At 46.2% G+C, this 26,012-nt stretch overlaps 1 long non-coding RNA gene across 6 annotated transcripts; it reads left to right on the top strand.

Annotated features, from left to right (window-relative positions):
* The first annotated feature begins 10,588 nt into the window (after positions 1 to 10,588).
* Positions 10,589 to 25,217, top strand: LOC137862594 (uncharacterized). Of its 6 annotated transcripts, XR_011100421.1 has the most exons (6): positions 10,670 to 10,806; positions 17,192 to 17,305; positions 18,058 to 18,183; positions 19,631 to 19,752; positions 22,039 to 22,179; positions 24,288 to 25,217. It is a non-coding gene; the product is annotated as an uncharacterized lncRNA (long non-coding RNA). The 6 variants fall into 6 exon arrangements; XR_011100424.1 differs by lacking the exon at positions 24,288 to 25,217 and having other exon boundaries at positions 10,589 to 10,706; positions 22,039 to 22,593; XR_011100422.1 differs by lacking the exon at positions 24,288 to 25,217 and having other exon boundaries at positions 10,640 to 10,790; positions 22,039 to 22,593.
* The last annotated feature ends 795 nt before the right edge of the window (positions 25,218 to 26,012 follow it).

Here is a 26,012-nt window from a genome sequence, read left to right as displayed (position 1 = left end):
GTTGTGGTTACTGTCTGTGATTAATACTGATGATGAAATCAAGATTGAGATAAAACTGATACAGCACGGTGATATGCGAGACTGGTGAAGGTTCATTTGTGAAGTATGAGATGGAGTTGCCTTTCCATCCCCCCGGTTGTTTACTCCTTGTTTGATGCTTTTTTTTTTTTTTTTTTTTTTTGTAGCTGGTGCTAGGGCATTTCAGGTCATTCATTGTGTGGTTGTATTGCCTCTGTATTTGGTATCTGTGTCCCAAATAGAAATAATTAATAGTCACTAAATTGTCCCATTTGTAGGTTTTTACCTGACCAATTGATTCCTGTCTCATAGAGGAATAGAGAATCCTCTCTGGGTGCTGCTTTTGTCCCTATGTACTTGAAAGAATAGCAGTTCTGACAATCTCAGCTTTTCCCTATCATTTCTTTGCTCTGTCTTTGTTCTGACAGCTCAGATTTGAGCAGTAAACGTAGTGCTGATGGAAGTCTGTACCAGTAAAGCTATATGCATTAAAAGTGTACATATAAGTGATAGGCCATTAAAAGTAAGTGAAAGCTGTACACATTGGAAAGACTGCCATCGTTTCATGAGTAAAAGGGTGGGCTCTGAGTTGACCATGACCTTTCAGGAGAAGAAATGTCATGACAGACAGTGCTTGCTGAGCATTGAGCTAGGGAGATAGCAACACACAAAAAGCAGATGAGGTACATAGACCCTAGGAAAGGGACAGAGAGGGAAAAAAAAAAAAACAACTTCCATGCTACTTGTATAAGCCCTGCCCCCTCCTTAATTGCATACAGGTAGGGTGTCCCCTCAGGTAAAAGTGTGTTGGAATTGGAAGAGGCCCAGAGGTGTGGAAGAGCTCTACAGGGAGGAGCAGAGTAGCTGAGGACACTTCAGCTGCAAGAGCGGTGACTGACAGCAGATAAAACATCATATCAGGCCAGAGAAACTGGATTGGGATTAACTGCTTGCTGTGCCTTCCACTATAAGAGCCAGAGGCTATTAATGAAGGCACCAAGTGTACAACAGACAAAAGGATGTGATTTGTTGAGATAATCGAAGAATGTTGTAGAAGCAACATATCTGCTGATCCGGGGAGGGACTGGGTGGATACCTAAAAGAAAAACCTTTTTGTGAAGGGCTTCTCAACAGTCCTCCTTCTGTTGAAGGGTGCTGGGGGAGTACTTGAGGTACTGTAAGATCATACAGGCTTGCTGTGTGATTAATTCCCCCGGGGATTTGTTAATGGGCACTCTTCTGGACGAGATAGTGCAGCGAACTATGAACTTTTGCTCTAGTTATGCTTTTAGTGTTTGACAGCTGCAGTCTGGCTCCACTGATAGCAGTCACACCTTTAATAAGAAGAAAATCTGGGGAATTCATCTTGTGGTCAGTTGAGTGCTTCAGGGGAAAGCTAGCAGATCTTTTGGTCTGTCCCTGTTCTGTGTAAAAAGTGGTCCCTGGAGGCCTCAAAAATGGCCTCTGGTGCTGAGGTAAGGTGATGGAGAAAAGAGGCTGTACAATGTTTAGCAGATAAGACTATGAAATGATGATGGAGAGTGGAAATGGGATTGTATTTCTAGTTACAGTATGCAAAGAAGAAATGGCACCTGTTGATGTGAACAACTAATTGGGCCTAGATTGCATTGAATATGCTGTCATCTGAATGCACCTCTCACTGTTCACCTGTGTGAACTCAAGTCCTTTTTTGTATGAGGAGCCCAATAGAACAGTTCTCACTTCATTTCCCTTTTATTTATAAAAGGTGATTACACAAAAAAAAAATAAAAAAAATAAAAATGCTGATGAGATGCTGGCCTTCATATCAGCTGGATCTGACTGCCTGGCACTCCTTTCTGGGTGTTGTTTACTGAGTCATCTAACAAAGGCTAAAGTACCTTGGGCTCTTAAGGGTGGCAGAGCATAAGCATGCACTCAGTCTGTGCTAGGGCATAGAACAGGGGCTGCTGGTGAGAGGTGTTTAGCAAGTGGTGCTGTACTTTCAGTGACACTTGTGCTGCAGATCTGTTCTTGAAGGCATTACATGTTTAAAAAATAATAATCCTGAGGGGAGACCGAAGTGTTTGGAACATATTTAACCTGCCTAGAGCTTAATTCCATTGTCTCAAACTCAGTAGGCAATTTCATAAGAAAGTATAGTTACCCTAAATGACTCATTTTATTCTACCCTATAATACTGGGAAGTTTTGGTGTATCTAATATGATATGAATAGTTATTAGAAATTATATTTTTTTAGTGAAGGGCAAGTGGCATTAGATATTTAGCAGGCTAGTGGTGTTTACCTGAAAACCTGCGGTGCTGGGAAAGCACTGAATGGCTTTTATTGACTTGGATGCAAGCACGTCATTTATTTCTCTGTTTGGAACGGAGGCAAAAGAGACTCTGGCTTTGGTCCGAGTAGGGATATTAAGACATATGGAGCTTTGTTCCCAGGATGTTTCTGATTTGTTTGTCTAAGTAAGCCAAACCTCAGGAAGGGTTCCTTTTTGATATTTGTGGATGGCTCATCTGGCTGGAGTTGGGGAAGGTGGCAATTCATGATTTCCAAGAAATGCGTTCTGCTTTTGGGGATGGAAAAAAGTACATTTCCCACATCTATTGCTCATTTTATATATTTATTAGAAAAAGAAGACATATCCAGGAAGTGCATTCTTAGAGAGGTTGGGTGTGGTGGAAGTAACTTCAAAGGTACAACATGAAGTGCTTGTTCTTCTCGCCTGACAGTTTGCTTATCTGGTTGCCTTTCTTTTAAAAATATATATGCTGTCCTCTGTAAGACAGGAGCTGAGGATGATTAAAGTGCCCTGAAAATGGAAGTTAAAGAACAGGTTCCTGCAATTAAATACCTGGCAAAAATTGATCTGATCTTTCCGTGCATTCAAAACAAATCCTCCTATTGTTATCTACTACATTTCTTGGGTGTTTGTTGGAGATAATGGCCCTGAGATACTGATGGCTTGTAGCCCTGACTTCTCATCAGGTTGATTAAGCATCAGTCAGTGTCCAGCACTGTTACCTATCACTTTTAAAGACTAGGACAAGGACCAACAATGCTGGTGACAAGAATGATCTATGTCTGGGAAAAGCAAGTAGCACCTCTGAAAGTTGAGACACCTCTTAACAAGCATCCGACCTCCCTTCCCCACTCCCTCCAGGATGGCAGTGAGGGCTCACCTGGCTGTGTTTTGCCACTTTGAGAGGAGACCTCTTTAAAAATCTTTGAATTTCTGGAAAATTAAATACTATTTTGAGAGGAGAAAGGTTTGGTTTGCTCAAGGGATGGACTTGCTGATATTTTTTGCTTCTAAAGGAGGCAGAACTAGCCCCTAATTAAAGTAGTTCCTTACAGCCAGCCTTGGTACCTGGGAATGCTCATCTACCTATGTGGCCAGCTGTGTTTCTTGGCAAAACGTACCACTGTTGTTAGCTAATGGATATGTCTAATCTTTATTTATTTATTTATCTATTTATTAGGATTGGTCCACTGTTAGCAAAAACTCAAAATAGCACTAATGAAATTGGGAATTTCACTAGCTCAAAAATGCTATGTGAGAGGTTGTCTCTTTTCAGATGCTTTGATTTGGGGATTGGTTCCTCCTTTAGGAACTTACTTTGGTTCTGTGGGGGAAAGGTGGTGTATCCTGGGCTGTGCTTGTTGACTGTGTATTTGTTTCCAGCTGTTATGATTGATTAAGAGGCTGACTCAGTAACTCCTTGGGTTTTACTTGATAAACCTTCCTCTTAGCTCTGAAAACTTGATCTAGGCTGTTTTGAGAAAGTGGTTGTTGCACTAACCAATCTAGACTTCACACGTGGTTTTCCTCTTAGTTTCTGGTGAAATTTCTCCCCTCCCTTGCTAGTCAGAGAGCCTGAGGGAAAGATGACTAAGGTGGTGCTTTAGAGTTACGAGTGGGAGCAGACAATTGAAAGCAGTTGCCCATTGCTTCTGTAAACTTGTCTGGGCTGTGATTTTGACTGGTGATGAATCTGAGTGAAATGTTTACATCAGTGCAGTGCAGAGATGTGTTCACATATGCTTCATGAAACCTTGTAGCCCTGTTCAGATGGTCTCAGATGGTATATGCAGCTCACAGTACCAAGTGCTGCATGGGGATGGTTTATAGGCCTCAGCTCCAAGATCTCCTGGTCAGTGCTGAGCTCTTTCCATTGACTTGGCCTTAGAGAGAGGTAGAACTTGGTTAACCTTCAGCTGTGGCTCCTTGGGATGGTATTAAGTCATTGCCCATGTATCTCTTGGAGCCTTTCTTGGAAGGCCCAGAGCTGCCTTGAAGCTTTTGGGGTGCCCCCAAGCCTGCGGGGAGAGACAGGAGGATGTTTGCACTTGGTGAGCATTAAACTCAGGCTCACCGTAAAATTTCCAAGAGGACTGGGACTAAACATAAACACTGCAGTTCGTGGCCAACCAATGAACCCTGCTGAGCTGGGAAGGTGTCTTGTTATTATCCTCAGGCAGACCACAGGCCCTTGCCCAAGGACTTTCATTCTACCAAAACCAACCCAGTAAACGATGCCAATAAACTTGGGGTTTTTGGGGTGAGAACTGGAAATTTGAGGTCACAACAATGAAAGATCTTGCGAGATGCTTGAGATGCTTACAGTGCCACCTGTGACCTTGTCCTTTGCAATGTGCTGCATTTTGGTGTAGCATGTAGGAGTAAGAACTGAGTCACCAGTTGTAGCCCGCATACATTTTGAGGGGAAGGGCCTTAGCGGCAATTCGAGGAAAAGCCTCAGTATGGTAGCATGCTATTATCATTATTCATCAGGAGATTTCCAGGTGGCTTCAAAGGACAGTCAGTCATTAATTGTATCAGCTAGATAAGAAACCAGAGGTAGAGAGAAGCTTGTCTGAAGAGTACCACAAGAGCCTCATCCGAAGGCAGCGAAGGCTTCCAATTACTCCTGCAGTTGCCTGCTCTTTCTAAATTTACTGAATAATGAAGTGAGCAATGACTGAGCTGTAGGTCATTGACAATCCTTTTGTAAGTTGTTCATGTCATTTGTACACTCACTTTGGGAGACCCTGCATGTGATACTGCTAGGCTTGCCAGACTGTTCCTGGTCAAAAGCTCAAGAACGAGCTGCAAACTTTTCAGGAAAAAGTTTCACCTTTCACCTTTCGAAACCCAGACTGCTAGAACAGGAAGAAGGAAAGCAGACCTGGATCAGGAAAAAGTAGACCTAAGCAAATTTAGTGTTACTGCTCTAGTGAGCTCTGAGCTATCCCCATGTCTCTAGTTACTGCGTTATGTGAACATCGAAGGCAAAACTGTGACGGCTTTTTTTCTTATGTAAGGTGCATACATATTTGGACATTTCACTACAAGAAGGATAGTAAGTTGCTCCAGTGTGTGCAGAGGGGAGCAACAAAGCTGGTGAAGGGGCTGGAGAACAAGACGTGTGAGGAGCACCTGAGGGATCTGGGGTTGTTTAGTCTGGAGAAGAGCAGGCTGAGGGGAGACCTCATGGCTCACTACAGCTACCTGGGAGGAAGCTGCAGCGAGGAGGGTGTTGGTCTCTTTTCTCAGGTGACAAATGATAGGATGTGAGGCAACAACTTCAAGTTGCACCAAGGGAAGTTTAGATTGGACCTTATGAAGAACTTCATGGAGAAAGGTGGTCATGGGTTGGAACAGGCTGCCCAGGGAGGTGGTGGAGTACCCATCCCTGGAGGTATTGAAGAGACATGTGGCCATGGTGCTTAGAGACATTGTTTAGCAGCAGACTCAGTGTTACGTGGATGGTTGGACTTGATGATCTTAAGGGTCTTTTCCAACCAAAATGAGTCTATGATTTTAAAAGCTGGTCATAAAGCGTGCTTAGTCATTAATGGATTTCTCAGAAAAGAATAGCGATGATTCAAACTGAGAAATAAACATTTACATTACTGGTATGAGCTTTTAAAAGTGCTTTATATATTGCCATGAATATTCTGACAGCTATATGAAACAAGTCTTGCTTTTGGGATGGGGTAGCAAGATTCAGCTCAGGATGTGAATGATGCACTAAAAGTTATTATGCTATCAGGTTAGCTATTCTGTTGTTCAGGATAGAGTTCTCTTAAAGATAGTTAAGATAAATAATATAAGTGTCTTTAAAGTTAACAGATAAGAGAGGATGCTTTACTGCCTAGGAATATACAGCTTTTATCCAGCTCTGTCCTTGCCCATCTCCCTCATTGCATGCTGGTACAGCTTTTCAAACTTTCTCACATATGTCTGAAGAAGAAAAATGCATATGTAGAGTAGGTTTAGAATATAGATCACTTTATTTTTGTACTCTGTAGGAGAATTGTATGTATATATGCATGCAAAATGTAAGTATGTAAAATGTATTGTGTGGGAGTACATAAGACTGCAAAACTCTTTCAAGAAGATTAATCTTTTAATCCAGGAATACTTCATTACTTCAGAAGTTTTTATTTTCTTTTGTTAAAAATAGAAACTTTTCCCATACTATTCCCTTGAATTTGCAAATGGAATACACTAGTAAAAACATGTAGTAAAAAAAAAAATCTACGTGGAATAAAATTCAAGTTTCTAATGGTTTTCTGTCCTGAGAATGAACACCAACATAGACTCTCTCCCATGCCTAACACGGATGAAGCATGTCCTCAGCAGCGGGTGAGGACCCTCGTGTGCTCCCTGCTTCTCTCTTGGCTGTCTCTGTAAATGCAGAATGTCCACATGCCCATGTGAGCTGGCAAACCCTGCAGTCTCCTCTTTCTGTTCCAGTGAGGAGGACCCCAGGAAAGGTGTTTTTTGTGCACATTTTGGCATGGGGGGTGGAAGCGAGGTGGGATGGCTGAGTCAACATTGCAAAGGGCTGATGTCCTGCTTGGAAAGTGTCACACAGCGCACCAGCAACTTCAGCCCTCATCCAGGACTGCAACCTGCCCGTGCAACCAGTAGTGCAAAGGCAGATACCTTTGTACTTTATTACAGACACAGTGAACAAAGAATTTTTTTTTCTTCCTTAGCTGTCATAATGTAATTCTGTTACTGAAGTGGTTTTATCTGTCTACTGATGAGCATGAATGTCGTTAGCCTCTTTCCCACGGTTTCTGCATCGGTGTCTCAGGACACGTCCCTTGATTTCGGAGCAGCCCTGCCTTTCCACACCCAGCGTCCTCAGCTGTACATTCAGGCTGGGCCATGGCAGAGCCCAGGGAAGGGAGATCTGGAGAAAACCTGACCGCAGGTGTGAGGTCACTGGGCACTGACCAGCTCCACAGCTTGCTTGGGAGCAGCACGAGCTGGTGTTCAAGCTTGGGATGCTCAAGCCGGGACACAGTGCAACTGTTCCCTGTCAATCTGGACTTTATGGAGTAGAAGCACTACTAATAAACCTTTCTAAAAATCTTTTTGCTTCTAGGAAGCTGTCAGAAAGAGCTCTAGGGAAGGCAGCATGCTCCTTGTGTCCTCCTGCTCCCAAACTAGTGCCCAGGCTCCTGCTTCCCAGCTACAATGGGAGGACGGACCTGTGCTCTCCCAAGAGGTACCTGGCTGGCACTTCCTAGCTAAGGCTGCGAACATTAAGCCTTCTTGCCCCTTCCTTGTGCTGCCTTTGCTCATCAGGTCCAGGGGTGGCACCTTCCTTCAGGGGCTTACTAGTGGCTGCTGACCCCTGCAAATCCCCCCATCGCCCCTTGGAGCGGTCAGGGGCTCGTGACAGCCTCTGCCCTGAGAGCTCTCAGTCTAGACGCTGGGTGCGGAGACGAGGACGCTGTGGGCCCCTACTTCAAACAGATGAGTCTTCCCTGGTCGCTTGCTTGTCGTCTTCCAGAAGCCTCCCGGCACGCTTGGGGAAGATTTGAATAAGGAGAAGGGAGGAGGCCCGGCAGCCCCATGGGGGGCCTCTATCAGCTTCTTGCTGGGTTTGTGCACAGCCTGAACACTGCTGCGCTGTGGTCCTCGTTATCATGCTGATGGCTCCAGTTCTTGCTCTGCCTGTTTGGTTTTGCCCTATTGTTGAATTTATTGCTCCTGGACTCTTTACTCTTGTTGGCTCCTGATAAATTGCTGCCTCTTATTAGCCTTAAATTACTGCCTCTTACCAACCTTTAATTACTTGCCATCATATCTTGGTGCCACATCCTCTTAATTATTGCTCCCATGCTTCTGAAGACTCCTCCTTGCCTTTGCTAAACCCATTAGCCTTGCTTTCAGCTTGCTTTGGCCACATCTCTCTCTGTCCCTGCCTTCCCTATCTCTCTGTGTCTTGCATAGATCCTATGTGGAGTACCATGGAGCCCCATCCTTTCCTGGGAGTATTGCTGGTCTTACTGCATCCTCCCTCTCTTGTCCTATGCTCCCAGATTCCTGCTGCGTAGCTCCTCCATGGCCTGCACCCCACTGCCATTTTTAGGGCTGGTGCTGATGGATTTCTTTTGCTCTGTCTTCTCTCTCCCTCTGCTTTTTTACATCCTCGGGTGTCCCCTGTCAAATTTCACCCATCCCTCCTATTTCTCAATTAGCTAGTGTTTTTTCTTTTCTTCGTCGCTTTTGTGGGAAATTTTTTGCAAACTTCTCTTTTGCTGCCAAACTTCACTTTGAGACCTGCTTTTCTACTCAGAGCTGCTGACAGTTCTTTGGTGCCTCTTCTTCTAGGCAGCTCCCAAGGGTCTCTCTCTCCTATTGCATGTGGTCCACCACATTTAACTGTGCTACTTGCATGTCTCCTACTTGGTCTCTTCCTTGGAGTGCCATGCTTGAGCTCATGTGGGCAGATCCTGCCTCTCCTGTTGCCTCCACCCCTGTCCCTCATGGTGCCTATGGCACCCCCTTGCTGGTTCCAGCTGCTGGGTGCCAGTCAGACCCATTTTTCCAGCCTTTACCTATGTTCCTCACCAGATCAGGCTTTCTGCCTTGTTCTGCCTTGTGCATTCAGTTTACAGTCACGCTCTCTCTCTCATGCTCTGTGTTGCTGCTCCCCAAGTTGTTTCCTTTCCCAGCCTCACCTTTGGAGCCATTGTCTTCCTTGCCCATTTTCCCACTTGTGCAAATCCTATTGGCTTAAGTTTTCCTTTTTAACCCCATCAATGCATTTTCTTATATGTGTCTGCTCATGCCAAAATGTTGGCTGCGGAGAAGACAAATTGAAACTCAGGGAGACAACAAGAGGAAAGTGAAATGGTCAAAGCTAAAATTAGCCAAACCTTGCTGATTTGCCTAGAATTAGCCTATTCCACCGTCTTTCGATGATGGAGCCTATTCGACTCCTCTTTGAGTTGCTCTGGTCACAACCCATTGCTAGAACATCAAGTGTCTGATTCTGTCCCCCATCTGAGGGTCCCAGGGCCTATGTAGCCCTACAGCCTTTGTCCTTTTTGGCTCAGCCATGCTGTAGGCTAGCTATAGCCTGCAGATCACCTCCTGCATGCCCTTCACATGGGACTTTACTGTTATCTACAGTATCCACTTGGGCCTGCTTTGCATCCTGCCTCTCAAGACAGGGCCCAGCAATTGCCTGGATGTTGCCATTTCTTTCCCTAGTGATTGCCTGTGAAAAATTCCAGCTACTTCCTCTGTGCACCCAAAAGAGTTTTCTTTGCCATGTCACATCTTCAGAGTGGCTTCATCAATGCTGTTGATGGAGTCTGGGATCAGGGAGTCCCCTGAGGTGCCCTCCTCCTTCCAGAGCTTGGCTGGAGCTGTCAGTTCTCAGGACCTGTCTGCTTGATCCAAGTGTTTGGTGAGATTGAGGGAATGATTCTGCCTATGTAAGTCATTAGTTTAACTAATATTGTATCTCTTCATTGTAAAAATGCTCTTTGAGGTCGATTAATGAGGAGTGGGTGGAGATAAAATGAACTCTGGTTTTACAGGTGAAACACCATTCCTTTAAAACAAAATACTTGTAATGTTACAAAAAATAAACCCACTTAAAACAAACCTCCACTTCTTCCTGTGGGGAGACTATGTCTCCCACAGAAAATTGTATTTTCTCCTGTTCTTTTTTTTTTTTTTTTTTTTTTTTTGGGTGAACAATGTATTCCCTGCATGTTTTTATTTGCCTGCCTTTGGTCTCCCTCTTTCCCAAGTGCTAACACCTTGGGTCACCAGGATGTAGCCTGGTGCCTTTGAAGTGCATCTGTTGCATGGCATGAGATATAGAAATGCTGCGATATCTCTCCTTATCAGAAAGCCGTTAGGAAAGTCTACATTGGGATGTTCTCCTGAATATAAGTTTGTCTTCCAGGTCTATCAGTGCAGCTGGGAGCTTTTTTCCAAGCAGAGGCGCCTTGTGGGAAGCCAGCATGAGGAAGCATTGCATCATTTGCAGCCATCCCCATACCCCGTTTGTGAAGCCACCATCATCTTTTGATGCGGTACGTGTAATGCCATGGCTGTAAGGGTGGCAGGGGGCAGGGATTGCCCATCTGCTCTCCCTGACCTCAGAGCCACAGAGCTCTGTGCTGCAGTGGTGTCAGGCTGCCTCCTGCTTTTTCTCCCTGATTAACCAGAAAGGAAGGCTTCACAGGGCAGTTCTGCAAGCACCTGGTCATGCTGATTGTTCCACAACCCCCTTAATAAAAAACACTTGTGAGCAGCATGGCAAGGTGCCTTTTTTGCAGCCCCATGTGCCCCTGCTTGGGGTGAGGACAGGCTGTGATGCTGAGGCCAGTGCCTCAGCTGTAGATGAGGAGCTGAGCAGAAGATGGGTGAGCCGAGCTAAAAAAACCTATCACCTGCGTCTGGCCTCGGCCCAGAGCCCGTCTGCCTTGGCATGCTCTGTGCTGGGACGGGTGAGGAGCAGGACGGGTATGCGCGGGGGAAGATGCCTTGGCACCGCGGCCTGTGCCCGCGGAAGCGGGTGGGAGGTGATCTGCGCCCGGCAGCTCTCGGCGGCATGGCTCGGCTTGCTGGGCCCTGCCGTGCCAGGCCGGGGCCTGGCTCTCCGTGCTGTTCCTCTCCCGTTTCCCCTTCTCTGTGTTGCTTTTCTTTGCTTCCCTGTGAGCTAAGCCTTGTTTTGGAGTTGGTGCTGAGGAGACTGGTGTGAGGAGAGGTCCCAGCAAAGGGGAAAGAGGAGGGTCTTAAACCCTCTTGTGCCTTTCCAGCACTGCAGCACCTGCCTGGGGTGCTGGTGCCAAAGATGCAAGAGAGCAGGGATGGCCGGGGCTGATGAACGATTGTGTGCTGCTTGTCTGCTGGGGAAGTGTGGCTGTCACACGTGGCCGAGAGGTCTGCGTGCTGGGGACCAAGCGTGGTGCTAATTGTCATAATGCTGCGCTGGGCCACTGGCGTCTCCCGAGTGAAGGCTTGGAAAAAGCGACTATCCGGGCGCTATCAGGAGACATGCAAACGCATGTAGAGCCAGCTCACGCACGGGGCAGGGAACAAGCGTTCCCCCAAGGCAGGAGTGGGTGGGCTGCTGGCTGCCTGCGCCTGTGGGAGGAAACACCCCGGCGTCTGCCCTGGCTTGAGAAGCAGGCGAGGAGATTGGCTTTGTAATCACGAACTGTGTGGGGGCTTCTGGCAGCCCTGCCCCATGCTGGCTCATTCCTCTCTGTGAGGATGCTTTGCTACACTGGATGAGGGGGAGAGGGAACGGGAACTGCCATCTCCTCTCCCTTTCAGTCCAGTTTACAGCATGGAGACTGATGCTGGCACAGCTGGCTGGTGGGACAAGATGCCTTAAAACAGTTTTATTGACTTCTTACCACACCAGCCATTGCTTCAGCCACAAGAAGATAGTCACTTACCTCCCCAGTGGTAAATAACAAGCAGCAGGGGGTAGCTCAGGGCCAGGCATAGGGCTCTGCCAGCCCCGCTCTGCACCGGTGGGAAAGGTTGAGAGGTGCTGGGAGCCAGCAGCACCCTCTGCCTTGGGCACCAGGCCCTCGGGCTCGTCTGCTGCTCTTGGCAGGAGTTTGGGTGACTCCTCACCGCTGTCCCTCCTCCAGCTACATGCAGCTGCCTGTGTGCCCTCAGGTGCCAGTGTGGGCTGGGGGTTAGTGATGCTGAATGGGGATGGTCTGGGGAGGGATGTTGGGGCAATACCCCCCAGTCAGGGACAAAATCCTTACTTTGATGAAGGCTGTTTCTCTGGACAAAGCACTTAGGAAAATCTGTGTTTTCATCTGGGAGAGCTTGGTATTGACATCTGCAGGGTTCCAAGCACCAGCAATTCTTTTTTTCAGGACAGGGGGCATCACAAAGCAGTGTGAATGGACCCAGCTCCAACTCCTCCAGGGATTTGGTTTGAGATGTTTGGTTTTTCCTCATCCTTCCTCATGACCATTCCCACCAATTGCTACCACCTTAGCTCAGCCAGATGTTGCATGGCCTCAGTAACTCTTCCTCTGTACTTTCTTATTTTTTTTTTTTTACAGGGTTATTTTCAATGTGGACACACATTGACTTCACTGACTGCTCACAAGTTCTGATCATCTGCGAACCTCCTGCCATCATAAGAGATGAGTCCCTGCACTGCAGGATGGGCATGGATGAGAGACAGCATGGGGAGGAAACTGGCTACCATGCTCATCATCTTCTCCCAAAATTTCACGGTGAGGGTTTTGCTGGAAATGAGTTGGCCTAATGTAGCAAAGTGACACTGATTGGAGGAGTGGTGCAGCTGCTGCATCTGGGACATGGTTGGAGTTTCTCCTGAGTTAGTGAAATCTTGAGGGAGCCATGTGTCTTCTCTGGGATGTGGAAGGAGTTGAGGCTTTGGACTTGCTGCAGGAAGGCACAGAGATCTTTCCTCGTGCTTCTGAAGGGTTATGGCAAGTGCAAGGAGTGAATAATGCTAGTTGGATAGCAAGATGAGGTTGTAATTAAAGCTTCTGACCTCCTTGCCTTGCCTAATTTCTCTTAAATCGAACCTTAAATCTATTTTTCTTTTCCTTACCTAAGGATAAATGCAAAGTGATGCAATTAGATCCAGTGGAGAAACAAATTGTAGAAAACTGATCAGAGATAAGAATCCGATCTCATCTTCCGTAAAATGGTGGTCTTTCAGCTGCTTCCTTGCCCTGGCAAAACCTCAATTGCCAAGGGGACCATTTCTTTATCATTGCAAGATATTGTTCCTCCTTAATTTTAATGCCCAGAACCTCTATCCAAGGAAATATTTAGCATGTGCAAAGCTTGCACCCAATGAACTGGGACAAATTCCCCACTGCTGTAATCATCCCCTAGCAAAGCTCCTTGCTCTTGGGTACATGGGATGCTCTGGTGGGGAGGCTGCGGCTCACCAGAGCCCCAGGGCTGCCCAGGTTGCTTTTCCCACAGCAAGTCACCCCCATGAAAAGCTGTCCAGTTGCAGTGTGGGCACATGGCTGCCCGTATTCCCCAGATGAAAGCAGAGGTGAAAGCAGCTTGTGTCTCTCTTCCACACCTGCACGTGCAGGCAGGCACAAGCTCTGCCTCGGCTCTGCCTCTGTGAGCGATTGCTGTCTGTGAGGGCCAGGCACCTGGCAGGGACCAGGCAGCCTTGACAACATGGCCACGTGTCCCAAAAACCCACCACAAAAGGTTGATGTCCCCTAAAGAGCCCTTGGCTGTGCAAGAGTAGCTTAGATTGCTTGAGTTGTGCCCTGGTGTCTGGGGACTGAATTAGCTCCCTGCCTGCAGACAGGAGATGTTTTACACCTGGGTTTTGGGAACCTGGCTGTGAAGGGGAGACTTACCTGCCTGCTCTGTTGGAGGCTCTTGGGGAAGCCTTGGTCAGAGCTAAAGAGAACAAAACTTGGCAGGGTATGGCTTATGGTCCCTGTGCGTGGAGGGGGAAATGAAACCTTTGTGCAAAGATATTACAGCTTTATTGTAAGGCTGTTTTTGGCAGCCTTCTGCAAAAGTCCCCTTGATTTGTGTTTCCACTTTCCATTAAGCAATTCAATTGAATTTTGGGAAAAGTTTAATCTTTAATGCTGCGTGAGTAACTGTAGTTAGCTCTGGTCAGAGCACTGCTGCTGGATTCCAGCCCTTAGTGGATGTGTGCAGGCTGACAGAAACAGCCTGCAAATTCCAGTGAAGAGTCAGACATTTTATCCTGGTGCTTTATTGCAAGTGTGGTGTTCTGAAGATATCAGCTGGATGAGATTTGTAGGTAGAGGTAACATCTTTTATCAGAGCAGCTGTTATAACTGCAAAAAATTAAGACAGTCTTTAGGGAACAGAGTCATTCTGTGCTTTGCGGTAGCAGGCATGAAAACTTTTTTTTTTTTTTAATCCACCTGTACCAATTAGTTGAATAAAAGATAGATTTGTAATCGTGCACTCCTGGCAGGTAGTTGCGTCTGTGCGATTAGGACTACAACAGAGCACAAAGTATAAAAGTAGCACCTCACCAGAAGAAGCTCTGCAAGCACACAGCCAGTGTATAAATCAGATCAAAGCAATAAATTAACCTGTCAAATTCAATAACTCAACAAAGCACACAGTCCAAAGTTCAGGTTTGTTTAGGCTTTTATTGCCTTCTCAAGACCAACCATTCCGGTAAGTTGCTGCTGTTTGGGTTTCTTTTGTGAGTGTGTGTTTTATAGCAGTGTTATTTCAAAGAAGTAATAAAACTTCAAAACCGGACTTTGAGTTACACAGCTGGTGCTTGGGAACCGAAATTTTCGAAACAGAATTTGTCTTTATCACCTGGATGGTGTGCTCATGTTTGTGTGCGCAAGAGAGGGAGCAGGAGGGAGATCTTTACATATCTACATCATCTTGAATTTCAAAGGGCTTTACAAATCTTAGTCTTCCAAAATCTACAAAAATGCTGTGCTTTGCATATGATTATGTGAAGCTCATTAGTAAGGGTACTAATGAGCCTCACACACCCGAGGCAGATAAATGAGGTTCCAGAGTAAAATGATTTGCTTAAGGTCAGACTCCTGCGAGCTGACAGCAGAGCTGGAAATAGAAACCATTGTTTCCCAGTGTCTTGTACCATATTCCCACGGAGGGAATGTTGTTTTAAAAGATGAAAACATTGCTGTTTGTTCATGCTCTTTCACTTCTTGTGCTTTCAGTGTAATCTTCACAAATGCAAATGTGCTGACCTAGAGCTATATAAGGCCTTCATTAAAACCTCTCTACAGTATCAGGCTTCATGCAATTGTATGAAGCAGAAGGGATAGCACGATCTAACAATTCCCACGCCTTATAAAATGATTGGCCTAGTTTCTTTAAAGTGGGTTTAAACCATAGCCCCTGATGTGATTTAAGGCGGAAGCCACGCTATTAATTGCGTATCTTCTGCCATTAAGGCAATGAGTTATGGGAAACTGGGGGAAACGGTTGTTTATCTTCCCTGTGCTAATAGACAGTTTTGCTTGGTTTTTATCTTTATGTTTATGCTGTGACAGAGCACGCTGACCTCATGCCTCCCCTTTGCCTTGAGGAGCTGTGTTTGGGGTGGTGCAGCGTGGGTGCTGCGCCTGAGGAGCCCCATGGTGGGCACTGGGGACACAGACACCTGCTGAGGTGCCCCCCAGCCAGAAACGGGGGATTTTGTTCCCGTTTGGGATTGGAGACAGGCAGTGTGAGGGAGATGCCGAGGAACTCCTGGTTACTCCCTCCCAAGGGCACCATGCTCCCATTGCTCTGGGTTTTACCCATGGATGATGAAACCTCCTCCATACACTTGCCCTTCTCTTTACGACCTCCTCTCCTTTCCCTCTTTACGTACAGCATGCCTGCTCCTCGTTTCCCTGTTATTTCTGGAACACAACCAGTTGCTGGTCCTGTCAACCATTTGGATCGAGTCCAGCAAAAGAGTTTTTGGCAATTCTAGGCTTGCAGGGAAGACTTGTGGCCCAGAGAAAAATAAAAAGATATATATACACATACATATATATACATATATACATACACATATGTATGCATTTATACATATACATGTGAGAGAGAGAGAGAGTCTGCCCACAAGCCTAATGTGAGTGTGTGTCTGCATTTTTTTGGCAGGGTGCATGTGACTGTGCGTGCACATTTTGTGCTCCCGTTCCAGGCCTGATTCCTCCATCCTCTTGTACTCCTGAGCTCATCTAAAGCTTGGATATTTGGGACACAAAATCATTCCTGCAGAATGGGTGGCGGGGCTGGGGAAGCCGTCCATCTGTCCGTCCGTACAGCACACGTTGCACTAACCCTTGCCAGGCAGATGCTGTTTTCTTTGCGAGCAATCACGTTGGCGTGGGGATTGCTGGCAAGGGGAGCGCAGTGAGCACGAGCAAACAGTTTCCTTGCTGCTTGTATAAACTGAGCAGACGAACGCACAAGAGCTCATTCTCCTGCTTATCTCGCTGTGGCTGAAGCAAATGGTGGCTGTGGAGTTCAAATACCCCGCGTTTGATTAAAATAGTTTTTTTTTTTTTTTTTTTTTTTCCTCAATACACTGAAACAATAGCAATAAAAGCTGTAAAATTGTGTTCTTCTTTTGGCACCAGCCCACTGTAAACAGCAAGCTACCGGGCTTAATTAGGCAATTCTGTACCGTCGCTTTTAATAACTGAATGTTTGTCTCCCGGCTATTCAGGTGGGCTATTAGTGATATTTAATATTACTGGCAGTGTTGTTGCACGCTCTGTGCCAGCGCTGGCAAGGAACAGTGTGATTCTTCCAGATAACAGAACTGCACCAGCATTTTTCTGGATTTAACTGAGAGAAAGGCCATGCACAGAGACTGCACGCTCTTCTTTGGCTCTCCCTTTTTTCTTGTAAATGTTTTTCCAGACACCAAAAGGGTTAAGCAAAATAATTGCAAGAATAAGCGTGTCGCTTCTAGTTTCTGTTATGGCAAACATCAAAATGTATTGACCTAAAAGGCAAATGTTGATTGAAGCAAAAAACTGACGTCAAACTCCAAAGCGCTCTGTATCTTGATGTTTGGCACGTGAATACCGTACTGTTTGCATCGTGTGAAATACTTAGGTTGCTTTTAATTAGATGAGTGATAATCTGGCGATTGTGGTTCTCATTTCAAGTGTAACAATTTACTGCATGACTAATTCTTCTGAAAAAATGAAATTGTCAGCGACAATCCAGAGGGCTGAGCAAACTGTTAAATGACGGCAGTTTATTCTACAAATGACACCAATGGGTTTTTCAGAGGAAAAGATTTGTATGCTCTTCTCTTCCTAGTCTGACCAAATTCTTGGGGAGATTTTTCTGTGTGTTTTGTACCCGTATTTCCTCCCCCTTTCCCCAGATCTGGCCATGGAGAGCTGTTGGTGGATGAAGATTTGGACATCTGGTCCCAGTGGCATCCTTTCCTCCTGCAGGCGTGCTGCTGTAGCAAAACCCTGCCTCTCCTCTGTCGCTGGTGAGTCTTAGCTGGGGCATGAATTTCAAAACAACCACGGAGCTGCAGGTCGTACAAATGTCCAAGGTGCTCAATGCCATGTGAGTGCTCCAGGTTATTTTTCTCTTTCCAAAACATGCTGGGCTGACCAGAGGGTACTGGCCGTACGAGTGATGCCTGGCACCAAGCAGGAGGGTTGTGTGAGGGATGCAGAAGTCCTGCATGGGGATTTTGGTACCAATGTGGGTTGCCTGCCCTGGTTGGGAAGCTGACGGTGAATGAGCTGCTGTTTAGATCCGGTTGAGTGGGCACTAATCACAGGCTGGTGCTGACTTCTGCCTGGGGCAGGCCCATATTGCTGACCCCATGGTGGTTTCTGTGGGGGCTTTGGCCATCCAGGAGGAGGGCACCTGAAATGGCTGCTGGGTGATTGCTCTTGGAATTTCCTAGAACTGCTCAGGAAACTGGAAAACATTTCTTAGAAACTATGAGCTGCGATGAAAGCAAGCCACCTTCTGCTGAGAAATCTGGTTTTCTATGAAAAAGCTTGACTGCAGCAAGAATTTTGTGGGAGGGGGCAAAGCCAGCGTGCTTTGTGGCTGCTCTGAGAGGAAGGCATGGGCTGGGCTGTCCACGTGGGATGTGGTGCACATGTACCTGCATTGCTGGTGCTGGCCCAGGCTGCATCCCTTGTGCTGACACCCCACTGCTGCCTGCCTTTCTTAGCACAAACTAATGCTCCTCAGCTCCTCGCTCTTTTCTTCTGTCCTTAGGTTTGCACAGCACTGAATTCTCACCCAGGAGCTGGGCAGCTCTGGGCAAGCTGGCTGGCTGAGAAGAGAGTGGAAGTGAGGTTCAGACCCTTCCAAGCATCATGGATGCTTCAGAGAGGTTTTGGTGTAAGAAGATGTTTTTTGACTGGGGCCTTGATGGGGAGGGAAGGGAGATGTGAGCAGGAGCCATTACTGCTTTCCAGCAGTGCGCTAACTGGTAGATCCAGCAACTGGTAACTGGTAAATCCAACGCTCCCGAAGGTGAGAGATGGGGCTGGATCCCAGACAGTGGAGGTGGACGAGAGTGTTTGGTTGGAGCTGCAGGATGTGAGTGTCTGGGGACAAGAGATGGCCGGGAGCTGGGACGTTTGCTCGGGGGGTGCGAGGGTGGTGCGTGAGGGGGTGGTGTGCCTGCAGCTCCTGCCAGCGGCCATGCTGGAGCAAGCTACGATTAGGATTAGACTTGCAAATCTCCTGAGAAACCCTTGGGAAAGCACACACTGTGATTCATAGGGCTTCTCCCTGCATGCACCACACAGAGGGCAAATCCCGACCGAAGCCCTTGCTCCTGCTCTGATGGGGATGGATTCTCCAACCGGGAAATCTGCACCTTCAGCGTCTGGCTCTGCTGCTCAGCCTGGTGTTGCATCTCTGCACGTCAAAGCCTTGGGCCTTGTCTTTACTCAGCCTTTGTGTGCTGACTAAAGCTTGTTTTCATTTTTATGGGCCCCTAAGTGTGGATAATTGAATTGTGAGCGTGTCCTCCAAAGAAGCAGTGAAGCAGGGAAAGGCCTGGTGGAAGATGTAAAAAATTGGGTGTTGATTTCTTAAGATGGGTCTGACCATGTAAATGGGCTTGGATTGGTTCCCCTCCTTTTTTTTTTCACCCTGATTTGGAAGTGGAGACTGACTGCTCTCACAGAGTGTTGCTCTCACCAGCCCAGTGCTAACCCAGGGTTAGCGTGAACTGAGGGGCTTGGAAGAATGACTTCATCTGAAGGTAGTTTGGAGCTCTGCTTTTTCTCCTCTGTGTTTAGGGTGTTCCCATGTCCCACTTCCAAGCTCTTTTTCTCTTTCAAACTCTAAAAGGAAGAAACGTTAATTAGTAATTTTTAATTAAATATAAAAGATGACATTCTCAAGCTTCAGCCTACTTCTGACAGGTTATGTGTTAAAACAGATTATCAGGCTACATTAAAAATACATGGGGTGTGTTGGAAAATCCTCAAGGCCTTAATGAAGAATTTAGGCACATTCACTAGTTTTCTTTGGCTTTGAAGGGTAATCTGCAGGTTTTTCTTTTAAAACAAGGATTAAGCATTTTTCCAAGTATTTTCAGGCATTTGAGCTATGTGGTAAAACAAGATCTCCGACAAACATTTTCTTCTGTTTTGCAGTGTTTCTCTCTGTGTTAGGTCTACTGCCTTCAGGGAAAAGTGTGGCAGATGAGACGTGTTTAACAGCAAAAGCTAGCTGGAGAATCCCAGTGCCTTCTCTGGAGGGGAATAGTGAAAAGGACATTCAATGCAAAAAGAAGCAAATTGGAAAACCTGCATTTTCCCTCCTTTTTCAGGTGACTTCAAGTGTGACACATTTCTGTGATACCAACCTGTTGCTTCAGGCTACTGTCCATGCTTGTGGGTCTGGAGGGAACCCAAACATGATGCTTCAGAGGAGGAAAGTTTGTAATCCACAGTAACCCAGTTCTGTAACGTGGCACGCATGGGGTGAAGAAAACGGGAGAGCTTATTTCCAAACCTACCACATCTCTCATTCGAGTACTGATCATCCATTTTGTTAAGAAATTGTGGTGACGTATTATTATAATTTCCTAGTGTTGTGCAAAGCAGAAATTGGGTCTATGGCAATTTAATGGCAGGCTTTTGGTGATTGCTTTTGTGTTTAATATTGCAAGGTAAAATGCAACTGGAGGCAATAAAAGGAGGTGCTTTAAATACAATGCAGTTAAAAATGAAAAGCTCCTTGCAGGAGATGGGGCTTTTGCTGTGTCACTGGGATCATGAGGCATGAGTCCTTGCCTGGGGTGGGAGGGGGTGATCTTGGTCTCAGGCTCTCGAAATCTCAACACCTGGCTGCAAGTAGCCCAGGTGGCTTTGCTTCATGCCCTGCTGGGTCAAAATGGGGTGTCATGCCATCTCTGTGCCTGGGAAATCTCTGGGGTGTCCCACTGACTTGTGCTGCATGAGGTAAACAGCCTGGCTGAGGATGCAGAGCACGCCCGGATCGTAGCCCAGGTCTGTCCCTGCAAACTTATCTCGGTCACTGAAGGCATCTATTAAACTCTGACTCACCTCGCAGAGGCACAGCCCGCAGAGGAAAGGTAACTTTGCATTGCAGTCACTCTTTGCTGTAAAACTGCTCTTCAAGAAACCCGGTCCTTCCCACTGATGAGCTCATGAGCTGTGCGCTGGCACTTCTTCACCTCACAAATGATGTGTGGGGTTCTGGCCCCGATAGCAAGCACCTGAGTAGGAGAACCAAGAAAACATGTCACAATTTACCACTAAACCAGGGTTTCAAATATTTTGTTTACAGAGGGAGGAAGAGGTGACTCATCCTTCTCAGGGTAGGTGGGTGATGCTCCTGCTGCCAGCCTGGGTATTCCCCAGCCCCCACCTACTTGTGCTGTGAGAAAGGCATTGCTCTCACAGCTCCTCTTCTTGCCCATGCTGCCAGCACATGGAGGGCGAGTGTTTGGGTGCCTCAGGGTGTCACAGGTCAAGTTTGGGTGCCGCAGGTGGTGGGGATGGCAGGCAGCAGTATGGCAGTGTGCTTTGTGCCACCCCTGGTGTGGCTTTGTAAGAATTCAGGGCTCTGCTTTGCTTCTTGCACAAAGCCTAGGTGCCAGATTTTGGCTTGGTCAGCAGGTCTTCCCCTTCTCCGCTCTTGTAGGAAAAATTTGGGAAAGCTGCCATGTACGGGTTAGGTAAAGGCCTCAGAAAGATGTGTCAGAAACACGAGCTGGCTGACCAGTGAAACGGCAGGCTGCTTCACTGCGTTGCAATGCTGGCTCTGCCATTGACTGCACGTCATGGTTTTGTTTGGTGTGCTGGAATAGTTTGGATGGAGCCAACGTTATTCGTAGGTGGGGTGAATCATGGAACATGGGATCTCGAGCTGTGTCTTGCAGGGTGAGATTTTTACATTTTGAGCAACTGAGATGTGATCTTGTTCCAGGTTCTTTCCACACTGTCAAAATCAGTGTTGCTGGATGAATCTGCAAACAAGGATAGTTGATGGCTTGACCTTATTCTCCAGCTTTAGAGCAAAGTGGTGACTTATAAGAATTCTCACCCTAGTGTAAATCAAACTAATTTCTGCCTATTCGGAATAATTCCCTATTAGCCTTAGGAGTTTGTGCACTGTTGACTTGCTGCACATCCATTTACTAGACTGATTCTCAGTGTTTGGTTTTGCAGCTGGACAACATATGGGATCCGTCCAGGGGAGGAAAAAAACAAAACAAACAAACAAAAAAAACCACTCTTGTATGATTTAGGAATAAGCCCCATATGTGCTCTGCAGTGGATGCTTCTGTCAACTGTTTAGCTGAAACAATGTGCAGTCAGTTAAATATTTGGGTTCTGCATAACAGCTGGAATGGCAAAGGAACGTTATTATACAATGAATCCAAGCTACACCCAGACCTTGAGTAATGTCAATTAATGTGAGTAAGTCAATTGAAGACAGTAAAGACAAGGGCAGTGCAGCCAGGTCTGCGAGTGGAGTGTGGCATCAGCTGAGCAAGATGGGGTGCCCAAAATGCTGATGCTCCCCAAACAGCCCTGAAGGCTGTGCTGCCCCCTGAGGAGAGGCTGAGGCTGCTGCCCTGGGTCGGCGGCTGCCTTTCCATCTGGATTGCAGCAGCAAGTTCCTAATAAAAGTAGGACCAGGGTCTGTGTGTTTATGGAAAGTCTTTAACTGAACATTTTTGTTTGTTTGCTTGTTTTCATTCATTAGGGCAGCTTGCTGGAACTTCAAGTGTTAACTTCAAACCAACGCTTGTCATCGTTCCGGGGGTACTCCAGTGTCACTTGCTGATGTAGAGTCCTCTCAGCCCTGTGTACGACACAGATGGAAAACAGAAATGAGAAATGATAGGTTATAAAACAAATTCTGGCTCCCTTTTTCACTTCCATCACTTCCTCGAGGCCAGACGCTATGACAATAAAATAGATAAGAAGCAATTTTTAAGGGTCTGTTTCTCTGGTGTCAGTATGCAGCCTTATCTAGAGGAAGAGGAAGCACTGAATGCTTCACTGATATTTGGATTAGTTTAAGATAGCCAGTTGCTCACCATTTCCTTTTTATTTTATTTATTTATTTATATATATTTTTTTAAATTTTGAGAGATTTTCTTCTGATTAGAGCCTTCCCCTTCCCAGCATTTCATGCCCTTCTTCATTTCTGGCAGGGATTAATTCCCAAAACTGACGTGGTTTGCTAACGGCCTATGGCCATTGAATGGAAAAAAAAAATCTTGGATGGAAAAATATTTGCCTACACTGACTTTAGCTGTAGGCTCACAGCAAGCAGCAAAGGTACACAAGAGCTTTGAGACTGCATGTAGAACGCCTTCTCCCTTGATAATTTGCTTGAACTGAGTGAAAGGGGACTTCTTGTCCCTTATAGACAATAGGAACATTGGGTAATTCAAGAGGCCAAGTACTCATACTGCTGCATACCAGACTGCACCACTCTGCATAAAAAGACAAGATATTGAGGATATCCTGACTAGTAAAATCCAAACAGCAGAAGCCCTGTTCTGATACACAGAATGAAAGTTGAACTATCCATGCTGACAAATACTATGTCTGAAAATACACATGCAATGTCCGTTTTGTGTTTCTTAACAGGGGCTTACATTTGCTTCAAATGCCTCTGCTGTCTCTAAAACTTTCATATATGCCACAGAAATACTTTTTTTTACCCCCCTATAATACACCCTGGCTATCTGTTAAAACAAATGCATGTTTGCACGTGTGGCTTATGGATCATCAAGCCTGCTTGGCACAGTCTTCCATCCTGGCTATTTGCTATGGTTGTGCTGCCTTTTGGAATTGCATCTGAATGTTATGACAATATAGCTTAGAGATGGTAAAGCAAGGAAAACAAACAGTTTGTCTTCACATTCTGGCTCCTGGAAGAGGGATATGCAGAATAGAGGGAAGTCAGGGTTTACCTAAAAACAGGTGGAACCCAAACCACGGTGGGTGTAGCTCCACTCACCTCCAGACTATTACATAAGTAGTGGATTTAATCCATTGAAAACATCTAAGGATTACATGTACGAGGCATCTAGAATTAATATGTGCACATTAATTTTTTTTTTTTCTGGTCATGATTACTGGATAATGGTGGTGTTACTAAGTAGTTGGTCTCCCTTCCAGCTCTCTAGTGTTTGTATTCCTTTGCCTGTCTTGTTGTTTTAGGAGGATTTTTTTTTCCTGGTTTTGTTTGTAAACAAGGCAGCAGATGCCAGGGTCTATTAGAGACCTAATCCAAAACCCATGAAAGTCAGTGATTATCTTGCCTTTGAGCTCAGCTGACTGTCAAACTAATAGTTAGGACTATTTAAGCCTTGAAACAGTGTTTGACTAGCTCTTCCACACATTTATAGCAGTGATTCTGGCTATTTTGGCTGTGATAACGGTATATAATTTTTAATGGGAAGCTGTGGGTTTGGGCTGAAAAAATCTTACATGAACTGGAGTTGGTCTCCTTGTGAACTTCTGAAGGTTTGTTGTTGAGGAAAAAAATAATTCCTGAAAAACTCTTGTTTGTAAGTTCTGGTGCTTTCCACCTGTTGAGAGCTGCTGTCCTTAGGCTGCCTTGTGTACCTGTGCCCCTTGCATGTCCTTCATGCATGGTGATACCTCTATATCTGGTGTGGTAACTCACTGCCACACCTGACACCTAAAATCTTCCAAATGGCTCTTCTACACCTCTCTATGATGTGTCTTGGTGTGTGTGGCTGGGGGGTTCCCTTATTGCAGAAAAGTGCAAAATTATTGCAAAACCTGACCCAGCAAAAGGGTTACAAGTATTTGTTGCTAGTGGAGATGGTGAATTCTGATTTGGACTACCAAAGTCTATCTTAAAAGAACTGGTGGAAATGGCAGTAATATTATCTTTTCCTTCTTTGTTTTTGAAATTGGATGAAAAATTGCCTATATATCTGATTTAAAAACACTTGCCTCTGTTTTCAGGCTAAAGTGGGATCTGAAGCTTTCTTTTGAGAGGACAACTGATTTCTGTGGTCATCAATGCATCTGTCCACTGATGGAGCAATGAAGCACTGAGAGCTGCTGAGCCAGACAGAGAGAAAACACATCTCGCAGATGTTATGTGGATCAGCCAATTTTCAACACGTAATAGAAATGTTTCCCTTTGGATACAGGGTGAATCATGAAAACTGTAGAAAATGTCAGAGCACTTTCTGCAATGGCCCCAATTTTGTTATGTTACTGCTCTTCCTACACCAAGACATAGCTTTTTAGCCACTTTGATTGTTGAAGGGCCAAAAATTCGCCTGGATCTGGGAGCAACTCCTGTGCTATTATTCCTACAGACCAGCATGAGCATTGGCAAGCTGCGGGTGCTTCACCCACAGCTGTGCTTTGCCAACTTTACCAGCCTCCCAGGCAGAGAGCCCTGCTGATGTGCCAGAGCTCACCGCAAAGCCGCCGTGTTGACACCAGGGATGTGACAGTCCTTATCCGGCCACAAACGTGTTCAAAAGCATTGGGGAATGGCCTGAGTTACCTGAAGCATTTACTAATTGTTTGGTGATGACGCAAATAGCAGGGTCCAATTTCAGCCGTGCAGTCAGCTCCTGGGCAGGGACGGCCTGCTCAGCTCTTCCTGCTCCCAATATCCTGGTGGCAGACAGGGCTGAAAATCCCCCTGGTGCTGGAGTCCCCTTGTAAGTAGGCTGTATTGAAAGGGACATTTAATCTCTTTTGAAGTGAAATACTCCTGCCTGTGGCCCTTGTTCTGATTTAACCCTGTGTGGTTTTTCACCCACGTCTGTGTAGAAACCATGTTTCGGGGATCTGTCTGAGCACCATTTCACATGTGTTTGCTCTACACGCTTTTGTTATTGACCAAAACTATGACATTAAAATCACATTCACCGACTTAAAGTCTCTCTTTACATACTGGCCTAACTCTCAGCACATCCTACACAATCATTTCATCATGAACTATGCTCTCCCTCACCCCGAGTTGAACTGGAATAGTTCTCCTCACCATTGGCAATACTCATGGAAAACTGCTGTAACGGCTGCCTCATAGCGCTCGAGGTGGTTTTATGTGTTTTTCTCAATGTTTTCCCTGAGTTCCCTTCTGGTTTGGTCATTCACAGCAAAGGCCATCCGATGTTATTTATGCGGTGGCTGTACCCTGGGGATGAGCGATGCGGAGGGCTCAGCCACAGCCCACGTCAGGGCCAGGTCTCAGCCTCCCTGTGTGCCAGGCAGCATGGGGACATGGGTGGGTGGCAAAGCTGGCAGGGTCTGCTGGCCAGGCTTCACCCACGGCCACCCAATTCCTGTCAGGAGCAAGGCTGAGGCATAGCCTGCAGGCCTGTGAGGCCCTCAGGGAGTGCACCATGCATGGTTGGTTCTCTTGGGGTCGGTCCCCAGCGGCTGGTGGCTGGGGAAAGGGGCCCTGGGTGAGAGACTGAGGCTGGGTCAGTCATCCCGAACAGCTGCAGGAGGAATTGCCTGCACACAACACTGAGAATATTTTCTGTACGGCTTTTTTCACCTGCGTGGTTATTTGGTTCTGCCCAAGCTCTTTGCAAAACATACAAAGTGGAGGGAAAAGAGAAGAAAAAGTGCCTTGTTTTTAATGGTAGCGCTTAAAAATAATATAAAACCACCCTCAGTGGCCAAACCACAGAAATTGCCATGCAGATCCAAGAGCAGGTG

Source organism: Anas acuta, chromosome 1, assembly GCF_963932015.1.
Source record: "Anas acuta chromosome 1, bAnaAcu1.1, whole genome shotgun sequence".
Classification (NCBI taxonomy): Eukaryota; Metazoa; Chordata; class Aves; order Anseriformes; family Anatidae; genus Anas; species Anas acuta.
The sequence above is the reverse complement of the archived record's forward strand: the minus strand, read 5'-3'. Positions and strand labels throughout refer to the sequence as shown.